Source organism: Callospermophilus lateralis, unplaced genomic scaffold (genome assembly GCF_048772815.1).
Source record: "Callospermophilus lateralis isolate mCalLat2 unplaced genomic scaffold, mCalLat2.hap1 Scaffold_312, whole genome shotgun sequence".
Taxonomy (NCBI): Eukaryota; Metazoa; Chordata; class Mammalia; order Rodentia; family Sciuridae; genus Callospermophilus; species Callospermophilus lateralis.
The window spans coordinates 1,051,338-1,079,068 of record NW_027513736.1 but is presented as its reverse complement, the minus strand read 5'-3'; the positions used below and the strand labels follow the sequence as shown (position 1 = coordinate 1,079,068).

General features: G+C 32.1%; 2 pseudogenes; both read left to right on the top strand.

Moving 5' to 3' along the window:
* LOC143387584 (zinc finger protein 280D-like) overlaps window positions 1-26,043 on the top strand; it is a 54,900-nt pseudogene extending 28,857 nt beyond the window's left edge.
* Window positions 26,044-26,431: 388 nt separating this feature from the next.
* Window positions 26,432-27,731, top strand: part of LOC143387585 (axin interactor, dorsalization-associated protein-like) — a 36,785-nt pseudogene continuing 35,485 nt past the window's right edge.

Below are 27,731 nucleotides of genomic sequence, written 5' to 3'. Positions count from 1 at the left end.
TTTTCTTCAGTTATAGGAGAAAGCACTTCAAAAGTGTCCAGTTTTGAACTTCTTTATGCTAATCTTAATGCTCAAAGCTTTCAATTCATATTAAGAACATTTACCTAGTGGGAAAAGTGATCTATTTTGGGGGATGGGGTTACTAGGGATTCAATTCAGGGACACTCAACCACTGAGCCACATCCCCAGCCCTATTTTGTATTTTATTTAGAGATAGTGTCTCACTGAGTTGCTTAACACCTCGCTTTTGCTGAGCCTGGCTCTGAACTCGAGATCCTCCTGCTTCAGCCTCCCAAGCCTCTGGGATGATAGGCATGTGCCACCAAGCCCAGCCAAAAGCAATGTGTTTTAAAGATATACCATTTCTAGGAGATGTGTCTGCTTTGATTTTATAATTTGACACCTTTAACAATTAGAGATTTCATTCACAATGAAATTTTGAAGAGGTGTACACAAATGTTTTAAATTTTAGAAACTTACTTTGGAATTTTTGCATTACATGATATACTATAAAGATATCTTATGTAAGTGAGTAACAAGAATAAAATAACAAGATATATTGAATGGTATTTTTCATTGATTATATGGCATGACATTTATAGTATATAAGGTTACTTTCTACAATTTCATTATAAAAATTTTCAAATACTTATCAAAAATTTAAGTCTTATTGGACACTTCTACACTTACAACTTTTATTTTATTCTTAATATTTTACTGTACTTGCTTTATCATATTTTTCTTCCTTTGGACTATCTGACTTTTAAATTAATTTCAAAGTAAGTTGCAGATATCAGTGTACTTAGACAAGATATGTGTGTGTTTGTGTATACAAACATACATATATATGTGTATATTCCATTTACTCTTTATAACTATCACCTGTAGCATTTTTAAGCATGTACTTACACGTCTGGGCCCAGCATTTATTTGTTTTCTTGTCTTCTATGATATGCTCCTATAATAATCATTAATGGTTGCTTTATGGTAGAACTTTTTCCAAGTTCTTTCCCATATCTTATATCATATGAATTTTCTCATTGTTTTACCTCCTTTGTGACACTGTTAACTGCCATCAAGAACTAGTGGTCCCCATTCTTTAACAAAGGGGAAGTTGTGCTTTGACATATAACACTGAAACAGTACTATAATAGAACTCTACCACCTATTTACATATTTTTACCATTTTAATAGTAAAATATGTCAGAAATCATGTTAATAGATGCAATGAGGGCTGGGGTTGTGGCTCAGTGGTAGAGCGCTTGCCTAGCACCTGTGAGGCCCTGGGTTCTGTCCTCAGCACCACATAAAAATAAATAAATAAATAAAAAGTATTGTGTCCAACTACAACTAAAAATATATATATTTAAAAAATAGATGCAATGATAAGCATGGAAGTGTGATTAACTGATTTAAGCTCCTTGTTCAAATTAAATATGACACATATCATATTACAAATTATTTGAGCAACAAGTTTTTTTTTTTTGCTTTTAAGATTAGCCATTTCCATTTCATATCAAACATGAAAATGGGAAATTCCTTTTTTCAGGAATTATTTCAGGAGACATAGGTCTATGTTATCAGAATATTTAGAAATTTTCAGCATGCTCCGTTTGATAACATCCAGTGATTAAGCATTTAAAATATATTGGTTATCTGATAAATGTAACCTTAAAGTAAAGTACCTCATTACCAAAATTATGTGTATTATATAACATTGCTTTTAATTTTTCCAGTAAAGCTGGGAAGGCAAATTATTTTTCAAGGATGGTAAGAAACAAACAGCTCAAGATTTCTACTCTGTTCTGTTATTATCATACTGTGATATTAGTATTTTACCCCTTACTTATCAATGAAAATAGGTATATTTCATTCTGTGAACATGATTCCAAAAAATTTGCCCTTTTAGTTTCTCCCATTTCCATCTGTTCATTTGAAAAATATGAACTCCAGATTGGGCTTATTTAATAATTGAGAAAAATAACTAGCTGATTAAAGGATCCTTTATATAAATATACTTAAGTACTTATGATTTTGAGCTAAAAGATATTGGCTTTGCATATGTAAATACTTAACCAAGACTAGGACTTTTCTGGTAGGTGTTGTAGAGCTTGTGTTAAAGCCAAAGAAGAAAGATATTTTAAGGTGTATCATAACTTGCTGTAAAGAGTAGTGTGGTAGAGGTGTAAAAAAAGAGATATATGTTATAACCTTCTTGATGATAGTTATCCAGATTGATGACATTATCATCAATGTTAATAGTTGCAAGTTTATTTCTTATAGGGCTTCAAAATGAGTAATTGTAAATAGCTGACCAGTCCAAAAATTGTTGTTTTGATTGAATAACTTTTATTTTCAAATTCAGCAAAAAGCTTCAGTAAGCTCTTCTAAATAAGTATTCTCATTTATACTACACTCTGTGCTGTTGAAGGTCATAGTTTCTTTTCATAAGGAGCCTTTTAGGGAAGCTGAAATAGCAGAATGTAAAACTGAAAAATGGACCTTTTTTATAAAGGGCACAGTCTGCAAGTTAAAATAAACAGTATGTGCTAACAGTAAGCCAGTATCATTAAAAAAAAGTTCTTGTAATTTTAAGCATTAAAATTGCTATTACATGCATTTAGAAACCAAGACACAAGTAAAAATACCAGTAATTTGTCTTTTAAGCAGCTGGAATCTATTATATGTCTTCACAGTCTTAAAAGATTTCTCTCATGACTCTAGCTGCTTTTGGTGCTAGGGTTTCCTTTCTTTCAGTGTTTTATTTTAAACTAAAAATAGTATTTAAGGTATAAAAAACAAGCCTGCTCTTTTACCTTAAATTTTTAAAAATAATCTGAAGTAATGATTGAGTTAGAAAATGAGTGATATTTTGATTATTTTGAAATAAATTCGAAAAAATTCACTGAAAAGGCAATATTTAAAATATACTCTTTTCTAGAGGACTTTTAAGACATTTTGGATTTTGAGTAATACTTGGTATTTTTGAGATTAAGAGTCAGAGATTGGTGAGATTTTGTTTTTAAATCTGAATTTTTGCACCTGTTGACAATCATTTATAGGTTTATGAACCACATGAAACATCATTTGGAACTTGAGAAGCAGAGCAGTGAAAGCTGGGAAAACCACACCACCTGCCAGCACTGCTACCGTCAGTTTCCCACACCATTTCAGCTGCAGTGTCACATTGAAAGTACACATACGCCCCATGAATTTTCTAGTAAGTTGCAGTTTCATTTAAATGTTGTATATTATTGAATTTGAAGATAGAAACTCTGAGAAAACCTGAGTAACTCTGTAAGAAAAATAAGAAATAGACTCTGGAATTTGGGGGCAAAATGGAAAAATTAAGTTTTAACTTTTAGAAATTTTGAAATAAAATTCGTTACTAAAATTAAAGTCCCTCTGGCAAGTAATTCATTATAGTAATTGCCTTGGCATAATCTGGGCATTACATATTGGGGATTCAGAAGCCTCAAATCATATATATCAAATGCAAAATCAGTGTTCTTCATTTAAACTTTAAGTAACTACGGTTGTAGTTAAAATCAGATTTTGAAGCTAAGTAGCTTGAGTTTAATTACCAGATTCTCCTTTTGTTATAGCTATAAGAATTGAGACATGAACTCTTGAAAAATGAGGATAATAGAAATGCCTTCCTCATATGCTGTTATAGGAATCAAGTGAGTTAATTTAGGTGAAGTGTTTAGGAATGTGCTTGGCAACCAGTTAACAAACTATATGATTGATCACTTCTGCTGCTGCTGCTGTTACTACCACTATTTATATAAATTTGTAAAATAATTTTTTATATCTTAAAATGTAATACCGTTTCCCCCCTCTCACTTTTAGCCATTTGTAAAATCTGTGAATTATCATTTGAAACAGAACATCTTCTTTTACAACATATGAAGGATAATCATAAACCCGGTGAAATGCCATATATCTGCCAGGTACATACACATTTTTATTGTGTTCTTTTAAGTGGTGTGTTTGTGTTTTAACTACAAGGTTTAAGCCCATTAACCCAGAGGTCAATACATTTTTTCAGGAAATATTTCAGGTTTTGATGGTTTACTGTCATTGTTGGAAATAAGCAACTCTGCCATAGTAGTACAAGGACATGTTCCAGTAAAATTTTATATATAGACATTGAAATTTGATTCCATAGAACTTTCATGTGTCATAAAATATATCAGTGTTTTATTCTTTAATCATTTAGGTAAATTGGTTACCAAAATTAAAGTCCCTCTTATAAATAATTTATTAGTGGAAGGCGTAACTCATTCATTATATGAGGGGTAGGCAGTGAGCTGCATTTGGCCCACAGACTGTTGCTTGCTTACATCTGTGGTAGTCAAAGAAGAGCCCAGCTAGACATACAGATGGACATGTCTTACCATATAGGGAAGAATGTAGGTGTATACAAGGAGAATTTGAAATGCTGTTAGTTATAAAGAACCCTAGCTAATGTTTTGTGACCAGTATTTTTCCAGAATTTGAAGGAATAGGAAGACAAAAAATAAAAGATTGATTGCCACCACCATAGTGTGGGGTCCATTTACAATCTAAAGAAGAGTGCTGTTTTTGTAGCAGAAAAAGCACTTTATAGGACAGGAGGTGCTAAAATTTGAAAATTTCAGTCAAGGCAGTGATAGATGAACGATCTGCTAAAAAGCACACAACCTAGTTATGTTTTGAGAAGAATTCTTTAATTTTGAAAGATAATTTCTGGGTTGTTTTTTTTTTTTTTGGTGCTTCTGTTAGTGGAATTTTTGGGTGTATAGGCATCAGCAAGAGTAGTAGTACACAGTGTTCTTCTAAACAAATGATCCATAATTTGCTTTGTAATTGCACATCAGTTATAAATTTTTGAATCAAACAAAACCTTCTTTCTATTTCTAGGTTTGCAATTATAGATCATCATCATTTTCTGATGTGGAAACTCACTTTAGAACATCCCATGAAAACACTAAGAACTTGCTGTGTCCTTTCTGCCTCAAAATTATTAAAATCGCAACACCCTATATGCATCATTATATGAAACATCAGGTGAGATTTTCTAATTCCTGTTTGTTCATATTATCTTAGTGAAAAAACAGGTTAAGTCTTGAAACACTGATTAGTTTTATTCTGCAAATGAAGCAGAGTTGTTCCAAATAACCCAATTAAATTTATAATTTATGTTGAATTATTTGTGAAACTTCCAGTTCTTTCCTTACCTCCTTTCCAGTGATGGTGTAGACCATAAATAAAGACCATAAATAAAATTGTGAAAAATGATTAGAAATAGGCAACCAAGGATTGAGGGGGAAAAAAAAAAACAAGAGAGAAGGTGAGTGAAATAAGCAAGTGGCAGATAGTAAGGTCCTAAGAGTAGATCTGGGAATGATTTTGAAGGAGTTTTCAAGAAGCAGGATGGGGGGAATATTACTTTGAACTGAGGAAAAAAAAAGATTGTGGATACATACCTTGTTTTCCTATTCCTTTTCAAACTTTATTTCCACTTTCTAAAGCTCTGTTATTATGAGAAAATGTGTTTTCATTGACCTAGGTTCATCCTTCACAGCTACAAGGCAAAGGAAGCTGTTGATGGATTGATGTATGAATTCTGCCAGAGAACTGTGTTTAGATCCTAACTTCTTTCCTGGATTACTTCTGCCAGTTCTGCTGTGTAATTTTTGGAACTCAGCATTAGTGCTTGGAATTCTGATGTTATGCTTATTGTGTTTTTTTTTTCTGAAGCACTTAAATTATCCCTGTTTATGCTAAAAATGTTGATACACCAGTGTTTTTGTCAAAATCAGAACCTAATGGATTTATTGCACCTGATCATATAATCAGGTTTTTCCAACTCATTAAGCATTTCCGTATTATGAATTAAACTGGCAAACCAATTTATTCACCATTGGTACTCACCTTGCTATGAGATGCAGTTGTTAGATAATCATGAAATCAGGTAGTAATTTTTAATTGGGAAAGATGATAAAAGTAGCATTTCCAAATGAATTTGGGATCGCTGGTGTTGTGACTGGGATACCACTCATCCTTGAGACGTTCTGGAAAGATCTTTTATTTGATGGTCCCCCAACAGTATTCCAACAGGTGTTAATAGGGGTTCTCCCAGTATTGTCACTGGTAAATCAATTTGGTAAATGCCTGGATTTAAAAAATTAAACAGTTTTGTTTGTCTGTTTATTAAAACAGGACTTCTCAGAGCTTTTAATATGCTAATGGACATTGTAAATCTCCAAGCAAAAGATATAGTATGTATCATTTCCCAAACTTATTTGACCACTGAACACTTTATTTGAACATACCTATTAACATTTCTTGATAAAGAGTTTGGGAAACACTGTCCTTCGTATTCTGTATTTCATCTTTAGCCTTTAATTTTAAAAGGGAGAGTAAGGTATAAACTATTTTATTTTGAGGCTTTTTAATGTAACTTTCCCCAGATGCTTTACTAAGCTCTACATTGAGTTATAGACATGAAAATAATGATAAGATGTGTGGATCCAGTGTGTGGGGTGTACAATGTATTCTATTTATTTTTTGTGGTGTAGGGCATTGAATGCAGGACTTTGCACATGCTGAGCATGTGCTACTAAGTTGTGTCACCAGCCTAGGCTATGTTATTTAAAATCAAACCTTCATGCCTGGAGCCATCTTGACTTGCCATGGGTTCCTAACTTTTAAATTTTTTTTGTTTGGGTGTACCTGGGAAGTAGATAGCCAGCAGTAAAGATAGGGCAATCTATTAGTAAGAAAGAAGGATCATCAGGCATCCTCCAATGTATTTATAATATGTATACTTATTTATGAAAGACTGGGAAACCTTCACTGAGTAGAATTATAAACTTTTAACAGATGACAGTACAATATCAGGTAATAAAAATTGTTGATTCTGTGTCTCATTTTATTATGTTGAAGACCTCACTTGTAATTGTTTCTTTAAAAGATTATATTGTTATGTCTTGAGTAATTTTAGAGCAAACAACCGAGTTTATATGACTTTTATAAAATAATTTAAGAATTTCTGATATATTAAAAAAGCTTATTAGATAAAACAATAAGCAGTTAACATATAGTAATCAACATATGGTATCAGGGTACTTAATCCTCACAACCTATATATGTTTTATAAATGAGGAAACAGGGTTTTAGTGAAAGTAACTTGCCTAATGTTGCATTGTCTCATAAAAGGCAACGACAGAACATGACTTTAGAGCATTAGTTTTTACTGCTGTCACAGAGTTGATTTTACATTGGCATTAGATCTAAAGGTAGAAATTACATATAGTAAGAATTACCCTTAAATCCCTCAAGACTATCAAAAAATTCAGTACAGTTATTTTTCTATACTCTGAATAGATCATTATATCTTTGATTGAACATTGTTGTTATTAAAAACTGTGATACCGTATCTTCATCACCCTTAGCACATTAAAATGCATATGTACATAATATCAGAGATGTATAAGACTTGAGTCCACCTCAGGGAATTATAGATTGATGTTTCCTGTCTCAGGATTTTGGATAAATATGCATTTAATGAAGTAGCAGTCATTTGAACTAGTTAAATTGTACCTGCCGCTCATGTATTTTTCTGCATTAGTCTCTTGCTTTCTGCTTCACTATTTAGTCATCCAACATATATTTATTTAGGATGCCTTACTGTATGTCAGGAACTGTTTTAGGTATTATATAGCAGTGTGATTTAGGAATTGGTACTGTAATGGAGAAAGACAATAAATTTGTGTGAATGTGTGTTTGTATATGCTGGTGATAAGTATTGTGGGTAGGAAATAAATGTGGAAAATAAGGAGTGCCAAGCACTGGGGAGGAGGGTTTGCTCTTTTATATACAGCATGGGCATTAAAGGGCCTCTTCAAAGGAAATTAAGAAGTAAGCCATGTGGGAGAGGTAACATTATGTAGGCAATGAAGTGATTATAAACCAGAGTTACTAATAAGATTGGCAAGGAGGCCATTGAAGCTGGAGCAGAGTTAACTAATAGAAGGATGAATTGTAGGAGATAAGGTTGTAGCAATAGGCCAATTTGTGTGGACCCAGAGTCAGGACTTTGGAAAGCTCCTGGAAGGTTTTAAGTGAGAGACCTAGCATATTTCAAGAATTACCGACAACCATGGAGAGAATAGATCACAGGGCAGAAAAAGACATGAAAGAAAGATAGAAGTTTTTTTTTTTTTTAAACCATAGTCTGGGTAACTTGCCCCAGTATGGTAGCAGTGGTTGGAGGTAATGACAAATAGGAATGTTATCAGTAGTCTTGAAAGTTAAGTTGGCAGTTTTATTAATGTGTTAAAGAGAGGGGGGGCAGGAGGGGACACTGAGTTTTTTGTCTTAAGCATTTATAAGAATGGAGTTTTAATATTCTAAGCTATGGAGAAAACTGAGCAAGGAACAGATTTAGGATGGTAGGAGAGAGATATAGGAAACCTAGAGTTTAGTTTGTCCATAGAGAAGCATATAAGATGTCAAGTAATATTGCCACATAAGCATTTGGGTAGGTGGTATTTCAAATCATGAAGCTGGATGAGGTAACCTAGTAAGTGATTCTAGTAAAGAGTTCTGGGAAATGAATTCTAGTGAACTTTTGTTCTGTCCTGTTGTCTGGTATCTGTTTCTTAGCCAAGTTTTTCTCTCTTTTTTCCTCCTCTCTTTGAATACTTTATAAGTGAATTTGTGTTAAGTTGCTTATATCTATGATATAAGATAGTGCACTACACTGCTAGTCTTAAGATACAGCTAAAATTATTCAAACATGTTGTTCTTACATATTGCTTTGGACATTGTGAAGAACTATTTTCTATTTTTTTAAATTTTAATTGACATATAACAATTATACATATTTATTGGAAATAGAGTTATAATTCAATACATGTTTACAATGTATAAGTTCAAATTAAGGTAATTAGCATTTCCCTCAAACAGTTTTATCATTTGTGTTGGGAACATTCACATAACTCTCTTCTAGCTCTTTATAATAATATATAAATTATTATAAACATAGTCACCCTGCCGTGCTGTTGGACACTAGAACTTATTCTTCCTATCAAAGTGTTTTGTTTTCCAGTGTCTGATCTCCCTCGTCCCTATCCCTGCACCCTTCCTAGCCTCTAGTGACCACTTTATATACTTCCCATGAGATCAACTTTTTTATCTTGAATGTATGAGTGAGAACATATGATTTTTGCGGGGGGAGGGTACTGGGAATTGAACCCAAGTAAACTTCACCACTGAGCTATATCCCCAGCCCTTTTCATTTTTTGAGACAGGGTCTTACTAAGTAGCTGAGGCTGGTCTCAAACTTGAAATCCTCTTGCCTTAGCCTTCCAAATTCTGGGAATACAGGAATGAGCATTACACCCAGCTGAATATGTGATATTGTATTTCTATGTCTGGCTTTTTTTTTAATGAAATGTTTGCTGTGTGCTAGTAACTTTGCTAGATACTTCTCTGTATATTACTTCAGAGAAGTATTACCTTAAATTTTATGAAGAGTTGGTTGTATTTAAAGGGAAATAGTGATGTATCTGGCAGAGACACAGCTTTGAAGAAGATATTTTGCATGTGCTATTCTAAATTTCTATATACTATAAGCATATGTATATGAAATATATTTTTATATTATTGAGAATAAATGTGTAAAGGTTTCAGTTGATATTATACAGTAGGAAGAACACTGGATCAGGGAGTCTAGCATTGTTATTATCTAGCTATGGGAGAGGGACTTAGATTTCTCTTGGGTTCTATTTCCCATCTGTAGAATGTGATAGGACCAGGATATTAGGAGGAACTCAGGGAGTTTTCAACTGAAACATAGGTTATGATCAGTTATATTTTATGCCTCCATATCTATGTTGTCCAGTGTAGTAGCCACTGGCCACAATTACCTGTGTAAATTGATTAAATAAAATTTAAAATATTTAGCTCCTCACTTTCATTTGACATGTTTCAAGTGCTCAGTAACCATTATATGGCTAGTAATTACCATGTTGAACAGGAAAGCTCTAGAGCATTTTGTTATTGCAGGAAGTTTTATTGGACAACATTGCTTTATATAACCATTTTTGTAACTTAACCTTTGAAATATCTAGTTAGATTTACTTGAGTTTAGAGGGTGTAATTTACTTTACCAACTTGTCAAATGATTGAAAATAGCAAAATTTTAAAATGATTTTGATATTTTCTAAAATTAAAACATGTTTAGCTCATTTTCATAGTATCATGTTTTTAAATAATTTAAGTTTATAATTAAAAGCTTTCATACATTTGGTATAACTTCTATTTGAACCTGTTAATAGAACTTTTATGTTTGACTCTATATAGTAACAAATACATTTGATAGTAATATAAGTTTTAAAAAATACTATCTATGATAAGAAATTATAAACTTTAATTAAAATTAAGTTAGAGTAGTTCCAGGACACAGAATTTTGCTGTTATAAAAGTTATTTTTCCTTTTTTCTGTTTCTCAATAGAAAAAAGGAATACATCGTTGTACAAAATGTAGACTGCAATTTTTGACATGCAAGGAGAAAATGGATCATAAGACACAGCATCATCGAACATTTATAAAACCTAAACAACTAAAAGGATTGCCTCCTGGAACAAAAGTGAGTTCAAATATGTTATATTTTAACATTTTGTATAATAAAAATTAGCTCTAACCTGGTTTTATCTATTAAATATGACTTTTTAAAAATGACTTCATATTTTTATTGATTAATTTTAGATTTCATTGTTTTTATGCTTAGAAAGGAAAGCTTTAACCATTGAGTTCAGTGGTGGGTACTATGTTGAAATGGCATTCCTTCATTAAAAGTGTACCTAGTTTAACTGTTCCTTGGATCAGGGGGTTGTTTCAATATTATATAGGCTATTTTTGAACTATGTCAGTTTTAGAAGCTAAACTCTAAGAGACTTGATATCAGGAATCTTATTTTATTTATCTTTGTATTCCCAGTGTGTGGCATAGTGCCTTGAATGCCAAAGGTTCTCAGATGTTTGTTGAAATTGTTATCATTTAGTCTACTCTCAGAGAAGCAAGTACTGCTGCTGGACAGCATTGTATTTTAAGTGAGCAAACACATGTCTGACTGCATACTGATGATTGTAATTTGCTTTTCCCTTTTTGCCTTATATACATCTGTTTTCTCTAACTTCTTTATGTACAGTCAGCTCTTAAATATTTGCTCCAGTGGAGGGAAACAGAGGCATGGATAATCCAAAGTGAAATAACCCCCAAAACATTTATATTTGGCTTTGGGTACTTACCTTTGAATGTGGGTATGTCTGGTACTTGAATTAAATAAAATAATATAAAGCCATGCTCTGAAGACTTAGAGCAAGAGAAGCTATCCAGCATTCTTCCCTGCAAACCATTCATTTCATGCTGGAACTAGACATGCAGAACACTAATGTAAGCAGTGCAGTCCTCTCTCATTTTTCCCCTTAATAATAATAATAATATTAATGATAATGATACTAAATGTTGTTACGACATCTTAGAATGAGGCTTTCAGTGTACTTTTCATACATTGTATTATTTAATCCATACAATCATTCAGTGAGTAGAAAAGGCAAATAGTGCCCTGTATTTTAGATATGAAGAAGTTTAAAGAGGATATCTTATTTACTCAAGATTACATGGCTTGGAAGGCATAATGTGAGATTCAACCTCAGTTCTTTTGATTCCTGACCTAGTGCTTTTGTATAATACCTAAGCACATGTTTCATAGGATTTCATCATAGTCTGTTCCTCACATGCATGAGGAGAGTATAGTCAAGTGATCAATGAGAATGTTGGTAGGCAATTGACCTTTCTATTGTCAACTAAGAGATATAATTGAATATTTTCTATTTTGAACACTAAATGATAAATTTTGTGTTAGTTCCCTTTAAGAGAAGTCTCAATATTAAATTCTTCACACAGTGGAAAAAGTTGATTTAACTCTTTCTTATAACATTTTATAAGTATAAATCCAGGATAATGAGCCCATAAAGGAGAGGTCGCATTTACTATAGATCTATTTGTTTTGTAGTTATGAAAGGGTGAGATCAGTCGGCCTTTCTAGAGTTATTTTTCAAGCTTTGTGAAACTTAGACATATATATGAATTTTTTAAAAATTATGTCACAGCATAAAAATAGCTATGGAATGTGCTCTTTTGATAGTCATACATTTTTTATTAACTCCTAATTACTCATTAATAACTGTGTTTAGACATAACTGATTTTACATTAAGTGAATAAATATCAAATTTAACTTTATTTATTTGTTTTGAACATTTGGAGTAAATAAGACTAAATACAATTGCAGTTTATGTGTACTCTTTCAAAATACTTGATGTTTAAATGGTTTTTGTACAGTGATATTTTAATAGTAATATAGTGATTTTTTTGAAGTAAATATATTCTGCATTCTTGTAGGTTACTATTCGAGCTTCAGTTGAACCTCTTCAGTCAGGATCTTCACCTACACCTTCCATTAATGCAAGCACTTCTACCCTTCAGCTCTCACCTCCAAGGACTAAAAATATAACTGCTAAAAATCCCACAAAATCGAATACAAGTAAACCTAATACAACCAAATACAATGCAAATAAACCTAATGGAAATAAGCCTAATGGGAGTAAATCTAAATACAAATAAAAAATCTCTAATATGCAAAAGAAACAAAGTACATTGGCTAATAGCAATAAAAAAATCAAAGTTAATACTGCATTGAGGAACTTAAGGTGATGTTTTATTCCTAATATACAATACCAATTTAAATTTAAGTATAAAAACATTATACTTTAGTTAATTAGAATAGTAATATGGCTCTTACTGATTACTTTTGTTTTAAATATATTTATACCATTTTCTTTGTGTCTCCACAAGGTGTTGTCAAGGCATTCACAAGTGCATTGAGTGCTGTTCTGAAATAAAAGATTTTGCAAACCATTTTCCTACATATGTCCACTGTAGCTTTTGCAGATACAATACTAGCTGTAGTAAAGCCTATGTAAATCATATGATGAGGTAAGAAGAGTTAAACCTGTAAATTGACAACTAAAATTATAGTACAGGAAGTTTTTGTTTTGAAGCAAAGTTATCCCTATTAGAAACTAGTTTTTCTCCTCAAAGAGCCTAAAGGACCTAGCAGTAAGGAACTTCTAAGATACTATCTGATGTTATTTTCCAACATAGTAACTCAAGTAATTACTGGTCTTAAATTGTAAGAACGGTTAATTAAACTAATAAAATTAGTTTAATTGGAAAAATAATTTTTCTGTTTTTTATTTTTCCCTATAGGTATTTAAAAATGGTGATTTTCAAATAAAACTTTAAGTGTTTTAAGCTTATTTAGCATACAAATAAATGTCCTCATTAGGAATATCCTCTTCAAATTAGTCACTTTGAGAGAAGCTGTTGTTTTGTGATGAAATCCAGTGATTACTGATTCTGCTCATAGAGGAATAGCTGTACCTAAATTTATTGATAGTTGAAACTATTAACCTTTTATTCAACTAGTAGCTGTAGCTTTTTAATTAATAGCTAACATTATTGGAGGATTTTCAGTGATGTTAGGAACTTCATTGAATCTGGTTTTCTTTCTATGGTCCTTCATCTGTCAGGCCATCTATACATACATTTGTTCAGTGAAAAGGAGAGACTATTCTGGTTATGATGCCACCGTTGGAATTCTTTTTCATTAATTCATTTAATTTATGTTGTTTAAGTACCTATCATTATACTATGCTAAGAAACCCCTTCAGAACCCACATTATTTTCATTTGTATTTCTTTAATAGGAGAATATTTTATTCTATCAGGGTGGATTTTTATCTTTAAAAATAGTTATTCCATTATAAATGTGATATACTGCTTATTCATAGTGAGTTTGTTCCATTTAAATAAACATTAGAATTAATGTATAACTGAGTTTCTTGGAGATCATGACATAACCTCTGTTTTACTTTCTTATCATTATGAGATACTGCTTTTCCAGAATTCTCCTACCTTTCATGGCAACTTTAGCCCTTCTCTCTCAGTTTTTCTGCCTTGATGATTGGCCTACCTCCTGGTGTTTTGGCTTCTTTAGTGCCAGCACTTCACATCAGCTTTTAAGTTTTGGGTCCTCTTCATTTCTAGTCTCATCCTATATACTCTTCATTCCTTCTGAATTCTTATTACTCGATGATGTTCAGAGTTTTGACTCTTTTTGCCAGTCTAGCAGCATTCATCTAACTTTATAGTCATCGTGGTCCTCTGTTTCGAATCCTGTTCTTTTCTTTGTCTTCTACATTTTTATTCACGCTCACCTAGCATAAAAGCCAGTTTAAGATTTCAGCCTCTTCCCCTTTCTATCTTTATGTATGCTCAATTCTAGAATACAAGAGTTTATTTATTCATTCTGACTTTATAATCTTTAACTTTGATTAAGACCTATCTCTTTATTTTTCTTTTTAAAGACCTCCTTATTTTTACCTACAGTGTTTGTTTAATCCTTTTTCAGTACCCTAAAGATTTTATTTTCATCTTTCAGTTGTTAACCCAACTTATTAATTGCTCAATTGAAGGTCATCTTTTTCATTTTTCCTAAAAGCTAGCTCTTTTCAACTCCAAATATTTTTCTTCATCCAGATATTAATCTCAGAAATTAAGCTTGTCCCATTTCTCCATAGCCAGTTCTATCTTTTATCTCCTTCAATTCATCATAAACTAATTCACTTAAATTGTATCTTCATCCCTATCTCACTATTGGTCTTCTGCTTATAAAAACTTTCAAGGTTTTGTTTCTTTAATTTTAGGATGAGGGAGCTGTGTCCTTCCTGCATATTTTCTTTATTTCTTGTCTGCCTTTTTCCATCAACATTTTTCAAAATGTTTGTTACCAGCTTAATTGTGACTCATTTCTTTACCATTTTGAGTATCATCCCTACCTATCAACTAACACTGACCCTTTAAAGATTATTGTATCATGTATTTATCACCACACTTTTCCTCTTTTTTCATTCTTTACTCCTTAACTTTATTTTTAACGTTGTTGCCACTCACTTTTGAAACGTTTCTCTTTAGTCTCTATTAAGAGGTTAATACGATTTTTCTTCATTTTAGGTAACACCTCTCTTTCATTGCCTGTCTCCAACTGTTTATAGTCCCTTTCTTAGTAATTTTAGCACTTGCACTTTCAGCTTTCAACTTGAAATCTTAGAATTTCAATCTTTTGTTTTTCTAAGATCCAAATCTGTGTTTCTAATTATTTTGTAGATGCTTTTACCCTAGACCCACTGGCACCTCAATAGAACAACAACAACAACAACAACAAAAGCCAAATATTATTATCTGTCTCAGATTCACATTACTACCATCCCAACTTTTTAAGTTCCATCTCTTTCAGGGCACCATTTTGTGTGAATGTTTAGATCCAGCTAGAAATAATTTACTGCTCCAAGTTTCTGAAACTCAAGAAGTTCTTTGGATTCACTGTGCATCATGGCTTCCTGAGATTGCCTCCCAACCACTGCAATATCTGATACTCCTATTGCTCTAAACCAGGCCCCATTATATTTTCCCCTAGTATACTTCTGGGTAGAATGCTAATCTCTTATTCTGTTCAAAACACAAAGCTACCTAAGGATGTCTTTTATTTTGCCCTTAATTTCTAAAGGATCAAATTGGAAAGTATTTTGTGTTTCTTAAACTAAGGTTCATCTGGCCTTCCTTATCCCATTTATCATAGGTTTCCTTCCTGTCCTGAAGAACTTCCAAATCCATTATATCTCCAACCATTTGCAGTTGGCTCAAGACATTCTTCTTACCCTTTTGCAAACCACCCAAACCTGCATTTTATTGTCATCACATATACTCCTTATTCATTGTTAGCTTCTTTCTCCTTTTTTTGGTTTTGTTTTTCCTTTATTGATACTGTCGTTTCCTTTGCCTTCTCACTGAGTAGCACACCCTTATTTCTACTTATTGCAGATACTTGATCTAGGTTTGAAGTTTTTATGAAGGGAAGCTTCATTTCTCCAAAAGATGTGTACATTCAGTTCTTACCCTATACCATACCAACTCTGTAGCCTTTCAAGTAGTCTTTTTCTTTCTGGTCTCATACCTGCCCAGTCTTCTATAAAGAGACACTGATCCTCATAAGTTTGCTAATCTTTTCTAAAGTATTTTTCTTCCCATACTTATTTTATATAGTAGTTTTTTCTTATTCTTTATTAGTCCCCATGACACCCTGTCCTTCCCTCTCAGTTCATCTTTCAAACGTCTGGTCAATTCTTTTGAATTGTGTACCATTCATCTGATCTGCCTTTCATTTTGTTTGTGTATGTAGAATCTCCTTGAGAAGTGGTCTTTGTATTTATCATATCACTTACTACTTTATAAACTATAAATGATAATCATTATTTATAATTAGAAGAGGCCCCAAACATAATCTCAAAGAAGAAATTAAAAAATCTTGAAGCTGTTGAAACATCTTTAAAGTCAGACTCTTTGAAGGAAACAGATCATTAACTTCATAATTATAAATTATTTTTTTTAAAATAGTATTACTGGGGTCAGTTTTTTGAATTATTGTACTTTGCTAATAGCTTGTAAGTAGTAATCGAAATCACCTGAGAAAGTAAAAATTAACTACTATATAATCTTACTGTTATTCCTCAAAAAAGATATATGAGACAACTTTTTCTTCTACATGTAAGAGAATTAAGTTAATGGACATTACTAATATCTCTTTTTAATAGTATTTATATCACCCAGATTCATTTTCACAAATACTGATTATTACATACTAGGAAGGTACAGTTTGTGTTTTAGTCAAAAGACCTGACAAGAACAATTAGAGAAGGAAAAGATTATTTTGGAGCTCATAGTTTTAGAGGTCTCCGTCTGTAGATGGTTGACTCCATGGGCCTGGGCCTGAGATGAGGCAGAATATCATGGTGGAAGCAAATGGTGGAGGAAAGCAACTGGGAACATGGCATCAGGAAGGAGAGGCAGAGCACTCTCATGATCACAAAATATATATCCAAAGACGAGCCTCCAGTCACACCCTACCTGCCTACAGTTACCACCCAGTTAATCCCTATCTGGGATCAATGCACTGATTATGTTAAGGCTCTCATAAACTAGTTGAGTCATCTCTAAACTTTCTTGCATTGCTCACACATGAGCTTTGGGAGGCATATGAAACCATACAGTTTTCTAGAAAGTGTGATAGGCAGGTAGTATTGGGGGTCAAGTCCTTGCTGTTAATTTTTGCTAATTAGTAGGAGAAATATGTTTACCTAGGTTAATGTGATAAGCAGATGACTATGAGAGCACAGAGAAGGTAAGAATAAATTCTTTAAATAAGAAGTAGAGAAGACTTTCTATAAATGACATTTCTCTTAGGCTTTGAAGAAAGATGTTAAACATTTCCAAGTAAAACAAAAGCTGTTGTAATGATTTGTTCCTGTACACAGAGTTCTGTGTCACTGTTGATTTTTTTCTTGCATTAATTTATGAATATATATTCATTCCACATTTATTTAATAGCATTTATTCTGTGTCAAACCATCTTCTTCTCTTTCACTCAACCATGAATTCTAGGGCAGGCGACTTACCACTCTAGTTATTATATCATCATTCTACAGTTTACTGTCTTAAATAGTAGGTATACCATCAATATTGTTGGATGTTAAGGAAGTCATTCCTTTTGTGTTTCTCAGAAAGTTAAGTTGTTTCTTGCATGGAATCAAGATTATTAAGGAAAATATGGTCAAAGAGGGATTTTGTCCTCAATTTCCTTGAGGTATAATTTATACCTAATAAAATTTACCTATTTGTGAAGAACAATTCAATGAGCTTTTGGTAATTATAGTCATGCAGTTGGGTAGCAGGTTTTTTAGACCTACGTCTTAACACTGTATTTTTACTGTATTGAATAAAAGTCTTAGCCTTTTCTGTTTTCTTAGGTGTGTTTCTGTATTTCTATCAACTTTGTGGAAATAGGGAAGAAAGGTAGCTTTTTCCTCCTTTTTATTTGTGAGTTGTGATTCATTTTTCCATTCTTACATTACAAAAAATTGCAGTTGTAGAAGTTATGTAGTAAATACAGATGAGTCAAAGAGGCAGTATAAATGCTTTTTTTTCCCCAAAGATAGGGAACTCTAAATCATAACTGGATTCAGACAACTAAAAATTTAATTAGGAACATTTGTAGATATTTGGTTCAAGTTATAGATAGATGTGGAAGCCATCAAAAAGACCCTAAAATATAATTTTTCTCTCTCCTTATCAAAGAATAAATAAAAACAGTATACTTATTTGAAGAGAAAAGACTTTAAAATGTCATTAAAAAAATAACTTATTTTGAACTGAACCTGGTGGTACATACTTGTAATCCCAGTGACTTAGGAGGTTGAGGCTAGAGGATTCCAAGTTGGAGGCCAGCTCATCAATTTATGAGAGACCTAGTCTAAAAATAAAAAGGGCTGGAGGTATATTTCACTGGTAGAGCACGCTGGGGTTCAATCCCCAGTAAACCTGCCTCCCAGTCTTGGACTCATTCCTCTAAGGAAACAATGATTTATATAATTTTTTGCACTCAATTTCAGGGCTTCCCAACCCCCTGATCTCTCTAAAAACTGTGTTTTTGTGATAATATCTTAAATTCATAAATCTCCAAATAATAGTTACCCTAGCTTGAAGAAATGATATTTGAAATCTTCTGAGGCTGTTTTCTAGGGATTATATTTAGCCAGAACATTTCTGTTCCTTTACATACAGGCATCACTGATGTGAGTAGCCATTTATCTAGTTTGTTGGCTACTGCTTTTCAAACTTTAATTTATGTAAGAACCACTGAAAAACTTGTTAAGGCAGTTTCCTGGATCCCACTGCCAGAGATTAATTCAGTAAGTTTGTGAAGAGCCTAAGATTTTGCATTTCTAAATAAACTCTCAGGTGATGGTGATACGGTTTTCTGTGACTTTCAGATATAGTGTGCTGAACTACTTCTGGTTTTCTAGTACAGAAAGCTTTCCTTATTGGCTACAATGTTTGGTTAATGGTTTTTTGTTCTGTGATTAGAGGAAGCATTAAGTTATGAGTTCTGCTTTTTTTCTTAAACCTCTACTAACAATTACAAAGAACTGTCTAGATGTTTGAATTTACAGATGGTAAACAGTAATATTTAGCTGAAATAGTGTGTACTTTCTAGATCAATTGAATTCTGTTCCCCTGTCTCTATACCAGCATGCTAAGATTATTAAAAAGTTATTTTCAAAAAGTTGATTTCTAATAATAATTCAGATTGTAGCAAAATTAATTTGTTAATAAAAATTTAGAATTGTTTTAAATGTATAATAAATAAAAAATTTAGTTTGTTTTTTAACTCTTTGAGCATTTCCTTTTTACATAATGGTGAGGTATTGATCATCTAAGTATATGCTTAGGGGAAAAAGTATGTGTCATTAGGAATTAAAAGCAAAATGGAATATCAGATCAAATGTTAAATTAAACAGAGTTAATGGTTCAGTATTTATTCTGTAGTCTTTTAAAAACTAGAAACTTAAGTACAGACTTGAAATATGTTTATAAATTAATATAATTATTATTATGAAATAATATAATTCTATACTAAAATTATTAAAATGTCTTCTGTCTCTCCAGCTTTCACAGTAGTCGTCCAAGTAAAAGGTTTTGTATATTTAAGGAGCATTCTGAAGATCTCAGGTAACTAGTTGATATTTTTTAATTCTTTCTACTAAACAATGGTTATAATTTACATTCTTTCTTGCATAACAAATTTATTGAAATATAATTCACATGCTGTACAATATGCATTTAACAATAAAATTAATAGGTTATGGTATTGTGCTATATTATACTATACAGTATAGTATAGCATCCAAACCTATAATAGGTTATAATATTATACTGTACTGCTGCTGTACAGCAATGACCACAGTTAATTTTAGTACATATTGGTCATTCCAAACAGAAACCCTTTCCCCATTCATTAGTGGTTATCCCCATTTCTTTTCAACTCTCCCCATTACTAAGCAATCATGAATCTACTTTGTGCCTATGTAGATTAGTTCATTCTAAATATTTTCTACAAATAAAATGATAGACTGTGTATGTAGTCTTTTCCAACTGCCTATAAAGGTTTATGTATATTGTAGCATGCATGTATGAATGCTTCATTTTTCAAAGTGCTGAATGATATTCCATATTATGAATATGTCATAGTTTAGCCATTCATTCAGTTCATTTTCACTTTAGGTTGTTATAATGCTACATTGTGAACATTTACATATTAATTTTTTAAGGACATGTCTTTTTATTTTTCTTTAGTATATACTTAACATTAAATTTGCTGGATTTTATAGTACATTGATCCTTTTGAGGAACTGCTAAATTGCTTTTCAAAGTAGCCTCATTATTTACATTCCCACCAGCAGTGTATGAGGGTTCTAGATTCTTCACAATCTTTTGTAACATTCAGTATTATATCTTTTTTGTTATAGTCATCCTAGTTGCTAGGAAGTGCTGTATCATTGTGGTTTGCACTTTTAAATTAAACTGTCTGGGAGTGCCAGTTTGGAAATCTGAGTGATTCCTAATGGATATTATATTGTTCCTTATAAGACCTGAGATATGCCATTAATCTCTTGGTAAATTTATTTCATTGGTGACAAATGGTGTCAAGATGAAATTCTCATGCATTTGCATTGTAAAATGAAAGGAAAAATCAGGCCCCACCAACAATATTTGAATATCAAAAAGTTACTTAAGATACCTATTAAAGTGACGCTGTTAATTTTTGAAGCACATATATGAAACCACTGAAATTCTTGAAATCAGTAGTCTTCATAATTCTTTTTTGTTTGTTTCTTTTTCAAATAGAAGTATACATCTTAGCTTCTGTAAAGAAACTATGGATGAATGTTGATAATTAGCATTGGTTATACCACACACTGAATTCAAAATCCATTGAGCACCATTTTTTAAAATTCTGATTTCCTTTGTTTCTTTTTCTTTGTTTATTTTCTGCTTATGTTGCTATTCTCCTTGAAATAACAATATCTTTGTTCCACCAAACTAATTTATTGATAAGTATAGCCAAAGACTTGTTTGATGCTTTGGGTTCATGGAAAAGGAGGAAGAGGGAATGGCATTATGTCTTAGGATCTTTGTGTTTATTATCTCCTATGCATAGTTTACTCTTTCCCAGATATTATATGGTTACTCCTTTATCTCCACTCTGACAGTGATCCTTTCCTTAATTACTGCATTTGAAATTGTATCCACTCCCCCCATGCTTCACTCTAGCACTTTTACCTCCTTTTAATATTTTTTTTTCATAGTGCATTTGCAATACTGTATATTTTACTTTTTGTTTGTCTGTGGTCTGTGTTCTCTTACTACATTCTATGTGGCTTGTGGTTTTTTTGTTGTTGTTGTTCATTTGTTTTTGTTTTTTTAAGCCTAGCATATAGTAGGCATTCAGTAAATATTTGTTGAATAAATTAATGTATATGGAAAAAATATGTATTTGGACAAAAGGTCCCATTTATGATGCTGAGCCAGTAGCTCACAGGAAGATAAAAAATAATGGTTCAATATTAAAACTTTTAGTCTCATTAGAGTGTTTATTGTATTCAGAGAATTTGATTGTTACTTGAGGTACTGCCTTAATAAAGACTTTTATAAGAATGAATAGGATTTATTGCATTTTAAAAATCAGATTTTAATTTGATTTTTACCTCATTGTTGTCTAGCTCAGTTGTGTGTTAGTTTTTTAAACAAATTATCTGATTTTTTAAAGGTCTGGAGTGTTTTTCTCTCAACTACCATTATGTCTCACATTGGAATTGGTCAATTTCTGTGAGTGGAACTTAGCATATTTATAAAATTCCATATCCCCCAATCTTTGTAATTACTTATTGAAATGGAATACTTTTTATTGTGGATATTATGTGTATTATGCATTTATCATGTATGTATTGTAGCAGGTTCTGTGTAGATGATAGGGATAAAGCAATCTTGGAACTAGCCTTCAGGAAATGTTGTTCATTAGGTGGGAAATAAAGTATGAACAGAAGTAACTATGGATTTTAATAAGTGCAATAAGTTATTTCAGAGAAGTGAGAGATTACTTGGAATGATCTGGATAGGAATTAGGTTTACTTTGTTTTTAAGGATGAGTGTTTTTTTTTAAACTGGCAGAAGAAGCAGAGGGATCTTCTAGTTGGAGAAAATAGCACAAAAGTGCAGAAATGAAAAAGAGAAGACATACAGAAAGTATGGCTAGTAGTAAATGCATGGAACATGATGTTTGTGTGATAGTAATGGATTAAAGTCTGTAGCAACAATTTTGAGCTTACAATCATATTGGAATGCATTGAAAATTAAACTTAGGAAATTTGGACTTAATTCAGAGGGCACTGGAGAACCATTAGTGTTTTGTGTAGATTCAAGTGATACTGAAGGAAAGTTGAATTCAGGGACATACAAGGTGAGTTGTAGGCGCATAAATCATTTAGATTAGGGATCTGAATTAAGGTGGTGAGGTGGTATTACATTGTGTTTATGATGTAATATGGGCTCTGGAATCAAAGTGCATAATTTTACACCTGATTTTGACCTTTACCAGCTCTATGTCCTTGGTAGACTACTAAGCTAACTCTGTACTGTATAAAAGGGTAATAATTATAACACTTAACTCTTCAGGTTGTTGTAAGATTTAGATGAGATGATATGTTTAAAAGCAGCCTGGCACAGATAAGTACTCAATAAGTTGTTAATATTATAAAATGCTTGACATATTAAATGTTTTAAGAAAGGAGAAAGTCATAGGTGACTATGGTTTGAGCTTTAGTGTCAAGTGAAATGGGACCATAAGAAAGGCAGGAGGAGATGATTTGGGGAGAAAGCAGATGATTTTAGATTTGATGTGCCAGTGAATTCTCTCAGTGCACACATATATCATGCTATTAGAATAGAACTTAAGGAGGAGAAATCAGTCTGAAGTATCCTGTTTGTTTGTATTCATATACTGGTGTAACATATATATTATGTAATGAACATCAAATATATGAACGTTGAATGTATATACTTTGTATTAAACTGATAATAACAGTGATCAGTTAAATGATCAATTTTTTCACCTAAACAAAATTTAGGTGAAACTTTGATTTATTAGAGAGATTCCAAAGACTCTTATAGACCCTTAAGTAGAGGAGCAACAAGCAGAGCAAATAAGGAAAACAAAAAGTCATCAAGAACTTACTTTAGTTCTCTCTGCTTTGATCTGCTAAGGCAGCACAATGCTGTCTTATTTTCTCTGGACTTGGGTTTCTTTCTGCTTTCTCTGTACAGACCATCTTTTCTCTACTAATGACCCAACTATAATATTCCCAGACTCACATATTTTCCCAAATCAAGAAATTTGATTAAAAATTCCAATTACAAATCCCTGTTTAAAAACAGATTGAGTTAGTCATGCCATCCCTTTTTAAATTATCTATATCCAGTGGAATAGGCAGTAGCCTGTTCTTTACCAGTGAAACTCTTTTTAGTATCTATGAGGGCAGTTTGTTCATAGAAAAAATTGTAGTTAGTTATTTAAGTTAAGTATTTTACATTTTAACTTTCTTTAAGCTTTTAAGTCTCCATACTCCATTTAGAATTTTAGAAATACTCTATTTAGAATTTGAGTACTTTTTAGTAATCACTTTCTAGAGGAACTTTAATTTAATGTAAGATAAAGTTCATTTAAATTGAACAGACTGAATTTTTTTCAACAGTGACATTTAAGTTCAAATTACTTTAAACAATTTAGTGTCATTTATCCATTAAATATACTTGATTTTCTTTTAAACGGCACTTCAAATGCTTGACCCAACTAGCTCCCAATTGCTTAACATTTTAATAAATCTAATAAGTTCAATTATATAGTGGCTTTCTAAGTTCTCTGAACCATCTCAATATTTTTACAGTCTTAATAATATTTAAGATACTTTTCAACTAAAAGTCACAAGATCAAACACATTTTAAATATGAATCTTAAGGCCATTGACACATAACTTTAACATGCCAATTATGTTTAAATACTTCAGATAGCAAATGTTATTCAGTTTAATTCAGTGAGTGTAAGAACTATTCTAGACTCAGAAAAAGTTTTTCATGATTTTGGGACTTGTTTCCTAACTTCCTTTGAAATTCCTTAATCATTTCATGTGTTATTTAAGAATCAAGAACATATTGGAGTTCTCCCTGCTTTGACCTGCTAAGGCAGCATGATGCTGTCTTTATTTTCTCTGGACTTGAGTTTCTTTCTCCTTTCTCTGTACAGCACTCACAAGTTTTGTTAAAGAGAATGAGTAGTATAGGCCCCATCAGGTAGGCAATAGCATTCACAGTGCTGGGATGATGAGGATTCCAAATTTGTGGACTCCAACATATTTATTAACTACGTCAGTTAATTCCATGTTAAATAATAACCACCCTTGGAAGATCATGCTAAAACCTTGGCATGTAGTGGCAGGTATCATACTATACTTCTAAATACTTTATAATTTTCTTCTAATTTTGTCCTCAACTAAATAAAACACTAGATTATAAATTTCATTCAAGTACTGACTGGCTTTTTTTTTGTTGTTGTTCATAATAACAGTGATACAGTTGTATAGACAACCTCAGTAAATATATATTGAGTGAATGAATGCTATTCTCACTTTGCAGATGGGCAGAGGAACAAATAGAATGTGACTTGCCTATATTATTGCAAATTGTTAATGGAACCTAGACTGGTTGTAGGTCTTTTGACTGGTACAAAAGATAAATATTTATAAAACATAAATACTCTATGTAAATAAGTAGTAGCAAAATTTGGACATAGCTGTGCCATTTTATAGAGAATCATTTCAGTTACATCAAATTTATATAACAAATAACAAGTTACATTTATTACACAAAAAGATAATTTGTGGAAAAATAATCATTGAACTTGTATATAGATTTAACAACAGATAAAAACTTTTCTTTTATGCTATTTTTTAATAGGGGCATTACTCTAGTGTGCCTTAATTGTGATTTCCTAACTGATGTTTCTGGCTTAGATAATATGGCTGCACACTTAAGTCAACATGAAACTCATACTTGCCAAGTTGTAGTAGAGAAAGGTACGTATATATAACTGTGCACTTGTGGATTTTGTTATTTATTCCATTATTTTTGGTCAACCACAATATGAACTCTTTACTAAATTGTTACTCTCATCATAGTTCATATGCTGTTGTAAATATAAAACTTTCCTTCTAATTTCAGTTTCTGTCTGTATCCCAAATTCTGAACATCTTTCTGAGTAAGTTTAATTTTTTTCAGTGCATTTTACTTTGATGGATTTTAGCACTTACTGCATTTTTAAGTGTATCATTAATAGCAATGAAAATATTTTTTAAATGTTTTTTAAACCTGCTTGTTGAAATAGGTTCCTGCTCTGTGGAGCTCGTGACCTGGTGCAAGACAAGTTGGAATTTCCTAAGTTCAAAGTTCTGAGATATTTTCTTACACAAAGCCAGTCAAGCAGCCAAGTTTATGACACTAGCTTTCATTATTCAGCTCTGTTCAGCTTGTAAATGGGTTCAGATTCCTGTTCTACTTTATCTTTGTGTCAAGTTGACATATCTTAACATACATATTTTTTCTCCAGTTGGTTTTCTCTAAAAATAACTTATTGCTATGGTCTTTTCTTACTTTGCTTAAAATAATTTGTGTTTCTCTCTACTGCACTTGCCTTCAGAGTAATACATTCCAAGTGATATGGTTGTTTGTCTTCTGTTTTGTCTGCTTCTTAATTTCATGTCTTAAGTTTTTGGACCAGATGATTGTCCTTTTTCTCATTTGTTGTCTATCATTGCGCTATCTTTTTTATCAGGTGCAGAATCAGCCCAGAGATTTCAAAAAATATCCAGGGTACACCTGGACAGTGTCCCCCTTCGATGGACACAACTGATGACTGTGTATAAACTATATTATCACCTGTAACTTCATTTTTTAAAAATTGGTTTGACTAAAGCAGGACAAAGCTTGCTAATTATTGTAGGTAATTAGTTGAATTTGTGTGACACTAATAGGTTTTAGCTTAAGCCTGATCTTTCTTTACCATCAAGTTATTCTAAATAGTTGATTTGCCTCATCAGCTATTGCCATGTCACATGTTTATGCTTTTTGGTTACTGTTGAATAGGTCTAATTTTTAGATTGAGTCTATTGTCATTCTTAGAAAATGACTCTTAAGCTATAGAAACTTGGATTCTTGCCTTATTGTCACATTTTGGCAAAACATCTTGCCTATATTTTAGATGATGGTCAATACTTTGAAGAAGAATGAAGTAGGGAAGAGAAATACAGGAATATGGGGTAGAAATTAGGAGACCACCATTTTAAATCTGGTATCAGGGAAAACTTTGCGGGCACATGACATTTTGAGTAGAGGCTTTTACCTATTTTTAAATTGAATTATCTCTTACCTATTGAGTTGTAGGTGTTCTTTATGTACTACAGATAAAAGTTCTTTATTTTTACAATATTTTCTCCCAATCTGTTGCCTAATTTTTGAAAACAGGATTATTTTAATTTAGTCTCCTTTATTCTGATTATTAGTATTTATTTAGTTTAAAATATTTATTCTTAAGTTTTAGATGAACACAATATCTTTATTTTACATTTATGTGGTGCTGAGGATCGAACCCAGTGCCTTGTGCATGCTAGGCGAGCACTCTACCACTGAGCCACAACCCCAGCCCTGATTATTAGTATTTAACCAGGAGTTGAAAGCTATACTTTTTTTTCCTGACAAGAATCCTGCTTAGGGGCTGCGGCTGGAGCTTGGGCTTATTGGTAGAGTGCTTGCCTAGCACGTGCAAGGCACTGGGTTCCATCCTCAGTACCACATAAAATAAATACATAAAATAAAAGGTATTGGTTCCAACTAAAACTAAAAAAATAACAAAACAAAAACTATTTAAAGAAAAAAAAGAATCCTGCTTAGGTTGATAGCCACTCCTAGCAAATTATATGTAGAAATATTCAAATAAAGAAACTATTACACTATAACTTCCCTGAACTCAGGGATGTATAGTTGACATTGCTAAGGGTGTATAGACCGTGAATTCCTGTAAGAGTCCACATAGGTCAGCAAGAGTTAAAAAAAAGAAAGCAAATACAGAAAAAGGACAATGGGCCATATTTATTTGTACCTTCTCCTGCATAAGAATTCATAAAAATGTGAGACTATGAGTCAGTGAATGACATTTTAGGAAAATATATTGTGTGGTTTCCAGCTTTGGAAGCAAGTAAGTAAATGTATGAAAATTTGACTGAGTAACATGGTGGAGCTATCTTAGCAAATGTTAAGATTTTTTTGTAAGAATTTCTTGCCTAATGATAAAGGATGCAGACTTTTCATAAAGAGGATAGAGGCCATTGAGAATACTACTTGATCTTTAAGGGTATGATTGCATAGAATAGAACTCCTATCTAGTTCTTGTTTTTTGGAACTGTGATGAACTTCTTCTTTAATTGCCTTTTCTACCTAGCACTTGCTGTCATTCCTACTCCCAGACCTCAACCAGAATAGCAATCTTATTTTCAAAATATTTTGCTAGCTTTTTTTTTTACATATACCATAAAACTCACTATTTTAACGTGTACAG